Genomic DNA, 6,996 nt, shown 5'->3' with positions numbered 1-6,996 from the left:
TCAGCACGAACCGGTGCTAAAGGGCAACCACGTGGCACGAGCCAGCTTCGGGGGCAGGGAGCCCTTTAGTACCGGTTGGTGACACCAACCGGTATTAAAAGGTTGGGGGGGGGGTTGGGTTTATGATTTCTTTTTCATTTAATTTTGTGTTTTCCATTTAATTCTTTTTCGTTTGCTGGTATTTTATGATACTACATATTATACACGTTATGCATATATATAAATAGAATTTCTAGTAGAACCGATCATAATATATATATATATATATATATATATATATATATATAGAAACTCTATTAATAACCCAGGGTGAAGAATAAGTAATTCTTCACCCCAGTCCATCAACCGAGCCACGGTCGGAGCAAATCTTGACCGATGTAAAATTATGTTCCACTGCTGTAAATTTATGTTTGTAGGAGCGCTTGACTGGTACAGTAGGACCGTAGGAGGAGCCAACTCCCCAACACCTATATCCTTTCTAATCAGCTACGGCGGTTTCACTTTAGTGCGGATGGGCTCGACACCGTCCCTCTCTCCCCGGACCCTCCTCTCCGACGATTGTCGAGGCGGCGGCAGTGACGGCGATGGTGCCGGAGGGACGACCCGGAGACAAGGGCTACTTGCCTCTCGTACGTGGAGTACTCCCCCCTTTCCCTCTTCATGGGGTAGCGATCAGGAGGCGAATTGGGCAGTGCGGCGATACAGTGCGAGCTCGGCGACGGCAACGACCTTCTCCGGCGTCCCTGTACGCCGCCGGAGGTATTCTCACCGTTAAGGTCTCCCTCCTCTTATTCCTTCCCCTTTCCTCCATGAATTTCTGAATTTTTAGGGTTAGGGTTCTTGATTTTTTGAGGATGGACAAAGAAAGAGGAAGTAGACCAAGAAAGGAGATGAAAGAAAAGAGGGGAGCTTGCGTGTTTGAGGGGGTGATGGAGTAGACCTTCGCTCGATTGTGGGATCATTTGAAGGAGGTGGAAATCATGCAGGAGGAGAAGAAGAGGAGAAGCTCAACGATGCGGAGGAACAACATTAGTATCTTCTTCGATCCAGCCAAAGGTGATAGCCCTGTTTCCTATTTTCCTCTCTGTTTTGGATGAATTGTTCCTTCTTTCTTCCCTGGAGCTCCACTAGTATGAAAAACAAAGAGCCATGTCCAACCGTTTTCACTTAGAGTGGAGTTGGGATGCTGCTACTATATTTAGGATGGTCATCCCATTAATTATGTTGCATCTGCTTTGTTGTAGAAGAAGGCACTGAAGGAAACCATAAAGGATAAAACACAAGAAAATTTGAAAGAACGAGATGAATGCTGCGAGCAACGAAGAAATCACTCCCGAATAAGAAGTACAAATCATTCAAGCCCAATTAAGTTTTATCTTAATGCACAATCTCACTAACTCCCTATACCGTTTTGTTAGGTTTCCAGTCCTTCAAACACTGTCATCGGGGCTGATCTTACCTCTGAATAGATTGAAATTTAAACTTTTTGATTCAAGGATCTTGCTAAAGGACATGAATGTGTCTTTTCTTAAACGTTGACTCGTCCTGAACACTACAGTGAGGCTGCAGAACTCTCTAGTGAGACATGGTAGCAACTAGCGAATGGCAAGATGCAGAATATGGTTTTCCTTATCCAATTCATAGAAGCACTAACCTTCTGTGAAAGCACGACATAAACTTGCAGTACACTAAACTTTCTCAGGTTTGCTTCTCACATTTTTACACCGAGCTTAAGGCGAATGATAAATGGTTAAGCACCTATTTATTTGTAGTTTTGATCTGTTGATACACACTGAACAGAAGGATATAGCTGGATGTGCTCCTATTTTACGTCGATGTAAACAAGCGATGCAATCGATGTCGCATGCAAGTTTGGAATATGTATTTCTTGTACATGCTCCTATTTTTTGTTGGCCCCATATCTCTTACCTTGTCTATCAGAATTTGTACATTAGCTCGTGAATGTGGCTGAATCCATATGGTACGCTAGATTTTTGTATGTGGCTGGTTGGAAACATTTGTTGGTATACACGGACCATCTCCTAGCTTTTCAATATTCATGGAAGCTGAGTTAGATTTATTTTAGTTACCATGAGGTGGACCATGACCCTCATCAAGCCTGTCAAACTTTGCTAATTTTTTAACCCGCCCTTAGTCCAGGAAAAAAAATCTTCTATAACAATAACTTTTCATTTTTCATTCAGGTTGTTTGTTTTTTGTAGCATAAATCATATTGGAATGTACTTTTTTGGCAAGTAATTATGTGTGCCTGGTCAATTATGTGTTTCATTTTGATGACTCTTTGGTGCCAGACAATGTCTAGTTCAATATGATGACTTCCAGTGTTGTACCTCACACAACTTGATAAAAGACATGGTTTAGTGTGCATTGAAACAGTGATTACAGAGTTTGGCCTGTTTATCTTATTTCTCTCTATATTTTTGATTCATACCATGGAGCCAGCGTGTTATGGGTTCATGTGATTCCGATAAATTTCGTGCATCCAAAATCCCTCTATGATATCTTTGATTTTGACATTGTTTCCAGTTTAGGATACCGAAGCCTGCTAATCCTTTAAGGGCCTGTTCAGAAGTGCTCCGGCTCCGCGCTTCTCCGAAAGCGGGCGAGGAGCTGGCCGAACACCGGCAGCTTCAAGAAGCCTGCTCCGCGGAGCAATTCTGGACGCAGTGCAATTTTCTGGAGCTACTCCAGCCCAAGCTTCGTGAAAACCAGGAGCAGAAGTTGCTCTTTATTACATCCCAATGCCCTTCCGAAGTGGCATGCGTAACGATTCGATATGAGCGGAGCGAACCAGCGTCCTCGCAGGGTGATTTGACTATGGGGTCCTCTCCTCTCTGGCCCATGTTGATGGAGCAGAATCTGCCGCTGCTGCCGAACGCTTATCACCTCCCGTGAGAAGCTGGCTGGCCGAGAAGCTGGCCACTTGGGAAGCGAGAGAGCTTCCGAATGGGCCCTAAGTGTTATATGTGCTTCTTTGTTGGTGGCCTCCTTTTATTCGTATACTTCTAAGAACTGAAAATATTCTGTTTTTCAGGTATCTGTTCAAGCGGATGACGGTTAATGTATGAGGGATAGAGAATTACAGAGCAATGTCTTCGTCTTTAATAACCAGAAGAAATATTCATGTTTTGGTTAGAAGAAAAGTGAACCTAAAGGGTACAGTACTATTAATAGGATACTATGTTGTTTACAGGCTTACAACCCATGGATAATAATGTTTCAGTCGCTGGAGAGATTGCTGAATAGATAAGTTGATGTAAAATTTCTGGTCACCTGCAAATTAAGCTGCTTGAAGATCAAGTTCGACAGTAATCAGCTTTCAAGTTAGGTAGTATTCTGTTTTAGAATGTGTAATTATATGCCTAATATTGTTGATCAATTTATTATTTGCAACTTCTATAGGAAAAAAATCCCCCTTGTAGAACAATTATGTATCTCGGGGACATGAGTGTTTTTGGTAGCATTTAGATAGTCTTTGGTGGTGTAGCTATGATACAGTTGAATAAGTGTTACGGATGATAGACCTTCCTATTGATGTATCTCCACTCCATGATATTGGAATTTTGTAAAGCATCGAGTTGTATTAGTAGGATTGAACAGGAAATATTATTCTGGTTGCATGAGTGTTTTGTCACCTCACAGTACATTGAGAAGGCCAATGAAGAAACTTCTAAGAGTACAAAACACGCACCTATAAAAAGTACAAACTATACATACAGTTGAATGTGTATTACAGAGGTATCTATTGTTGTCGTCAAGTGCTTAGGGAATGGTCGGTGTTGTTGTTCATCGTTAACACATTCTTTGGATTTTTCAGAGCTATCTATTGAAATATGATTACTTTCTTTGTCCTTGGGAACTTTTTACCACTGCCATAGATAATCGTCTATTTATTTCTGTCTAATATTTATTTATTTTTTCTAATATTTATGTAGTTCCTTGTAACATGTGGCTGATGGATTATGAAGATTACCTTTCAAACTAATGCTTCTCTTTTCAGCTTACATTTTTGTCCTTGGAAACACGACGGAGAAGTCACGAGGAGCTGCAATATACGTGTACATGTAACTATTGTCCAGGCCCTGGAACCTTTTCAATAACCTTTGCTGAAACTGTAGGGTCATCCAGACGTGGATGTTATAAAGGCTAACTGGAGATACAACAAAAACTGTAGGGTCATCCAATGTGGTTTTGTAACCTCTAATTCGAAATCCAGTGTCCGCAGTTTGTCATGGCTGAACCACTGCCCATCTCGAGAAGGACGAGAGGAACTTAGTTTTCTCTATAGATTGAATTTGTACGTGCTACTTTGTCAAGCAATGAATCAAACTTATTGCTCTGTAATTTTTATGTAAACTCGGATCATCTTTGTTCATTGTTACACCGATGTAGTCATGTCATTTTTATGTCTTGGCAACAACGCTCAGGAAATTTTTTGTGTGGTCTACTGCTAATGAGTAGAACACACAATGTGGTCCGGTAGACAACTTGTTGTGTAGAACACCGGAGGAAACTGCAGATCATGAATCCAAGACCAAGAAAGCAACATTTTTTTTCTCAGATACACTGAACAAGACACTTTGCTACCAGGATAACACGATGGTGAAATCTGTCTTCCCGTTACAAATTTCAGTTCTATCCAGATCTTGTTAGACTGAATAACCTAAGTCCAACTGAATGCCATGGTCCTCCATGGCATTAGGATTCAGAATTCTTCTATCTTCTTCTGGCATTGGCACGGCTTTAGTCAAGCTTCTGATTGCACGCAAGCATCGACAGATGGAGTAGCTGCACATGGTTGTGGTTGTGCTCGTTCTCGTAAGTGGCACGAGCAACCCGCCATTGCCGCTACACCACTCCACATGCTTCCTGGTGATGCTATATCTGTGCCCCCCGCCCTCTGCAATTTATTAGTCCGTACTAAATTACTTGATTCACTTGCCACCTACAAAGCAAAGATGCAGATCTCACCAGCTAAATGACATGTATAAAAGACATATATCTGAAGTTGCATGCGGAAGAGAAGGAAATTTTGATCTGTATTATCCATGCCCTTCGTATCAAGAGAATACAGTTGGGAAATATGCAAAATTGTAATTCTCACAGAGAAAATTGATAGATATTAATAACAAGCAAGATTTGTTAACATGCAAAACTGACAGAAGCTCATTATTTCTCTGCATCAATAATTTGTCAGAGTGAACATCTGAAGTCAGCATTTTAGGAACACGTTGGTCAAGAGTTGCCTGTCATGTCCAGTTGCAACACTGTGACACCATGTAAAACTAAAGAATTTTCCTTTTTGAGATTAGAGTTTGAGGGTCTGGTTCTATTTGGACCTTGCATGCGTCGGAGCCTGTAGAAAGTGTTGCGTAAAATAATTGTAATGGTTTCCTGTATCAATAAAGCTTCAACTTTACCTAGAAAATATTGATCTGGTTCTTAATTAAACCAAGAGAACTCAAAATCAGATTAGCACACAAAATTGAAACGCAGCAAGAACAAGGTCATTGTATGAACTAAGAATCACTTAAGCCTTCAGACATTATATGAAAACTTCTAAAAAACAACACAAAAAAAACAGTTGAATGTTCAGCGGCGCTCCCACAACAAAATGAGCTATTGATACCTTTGTCACTAATTTCAAAAAGATACATGCATCGACTTGTTCTAATCTTATAAGACCTTAACATAAGCATTTTTATTTCACATAACATGGGCACCTCGTTCTGCTCTCATTACAACAGGGACAAGTGATTCTTGAAGAGTGCACTAATTAGCACCACTGCTTATATAACAACTCACGACAAAAAAAATCTGATGCACTCTGAATACACAAAGGAGCTTCAGTTTATCAAAAGTAGGTACGGATGTCACTAGGGGGGTGGAGGCAGCCACGTTTGAAGGAGCCGGCCACAACTTACAATTAAGTAGGAGGTCGATCGTGACCAGCTTGAAGAGGAGGCCGATGATAACTGGAACATGACTACTCAACAGCGCCAATGAAATATCTAGATCCAGATTCAATCAGGGAGGTGAGGCTAGGAGACAATACAATAGTGGAGCTCGTGGAGAGCGCCGACGCCGCAGAGTGCGACCCTGTAAGACTTGGCGCCGCTGCTTCCGTTAGACGGTATCCCGCTGTGGGACGACCTCCTCCCCTTCTGCCCAGACACCGGAGCCGGCACGCCAACATAGGGATAGACTAACCTGCTCCGCTGGCATCCGGAGAAGAACCGCTATGGCTGCACGAGGAACGGGTCCGGATAGTGGAGGTGACCTGGTTGAGATGGTGTGGAGAATGTAGAGCCCTCCCACGATCCATGGGGTGTTTTTCGCGTGAGGTAAAAATTACCTCGCAAGGCTGAGGCTTTTTTGGTACCGGGCCACCCGTGTGTGAGATAAATTTACATCTAAACCTTTGTTTGTTGCGTTTCTTTTGTAGCTCCAGAACATAGACCGGTTCCATTTTTCAGGGTGTAATTTTACCTCCTTACGTTCCTTGGGGATGGCTGGGGTGAGAAATAACAATTCTTCACCTTGAGCAACGAATAGCGCGACCCTATATATATATATCATCGAATGTCTCACAACCACCATTAATTAATTCACACATATATACACACATGTATATATATATAATTAGCTAGCTATCTACAATTTCTCCTAATTGATGCCTTCGGAGCCAGTGGCATTAGCCTAATTGGTGCCTTCGGAGCACGATAACAATTGGAAGTGGTTCATGGGGGCGGTAGCGGGTAATAGTATTCTCCCTTGGGATCTATGACCTGGTCGAGCAAAAATCCCGCTATTTCCTCTTGAATTGCTTCTATGCGGTCCTCTGGTAGGAGCTTCTCCCGCACCTCTTTGAACTGTTAAGAAGGAGATCAATATGCATGTGTATTAATTGTGTGACTAGATATCGATAATGGTGTAAAAATTGTGAATAGTGTTCCGACAAACGTACCCACTCCT

The 6,996-nt window shown here is 41.9% G+C and overlaps 1 long non-coding RNA gene across 2 annotated transcripts; it reads left to right on the top strand.

Annotated features, from left to right (window-relative positions):
- The first annotated feature begins 784 nt into the window (after positions 1-784).
- LOC147973081 (uncharacterized) lies at positions 785-4,954 on the top strand. Of its 2 annotated transcripts, none has more exons than XR_015602759.1 (3): positions 785-1,056; positions 1,245-3,349; positions 4,022-4,954. It is a non-coding gene; the product is annotated as an uncharacterized LOC147973081 (long non-coding RNA). The 2 variants fall into 2 exon arrangements; XR_015602758.1 differs by having other exon boundaries at positions 785-1,344; positions 1,419-3,349.
- The last annotated feature ends 2,042 nt before the right edge of the window (positions 4,955-6,996 follow it).

The sequence above is a fragment of the Triticum urartu genome, chromosome 5A (genome assembly GCF_056163025.1).
Source record: "Triticum urartu cultivar PI428250 chromosome 5A, HENAU_Tu73, whole genome shotgun sequence".
Lineage (NCBI taxonomy): Eukaryota > Viridiplantae > Streptophyta > Magnoliopsida > Poales > Poaceae > Triticum > Triticum urartu.
Note: the sequence above shows the minus strand (reverse complement) of the source record. Positions and strands in the feature narration are given on the sequence as shown.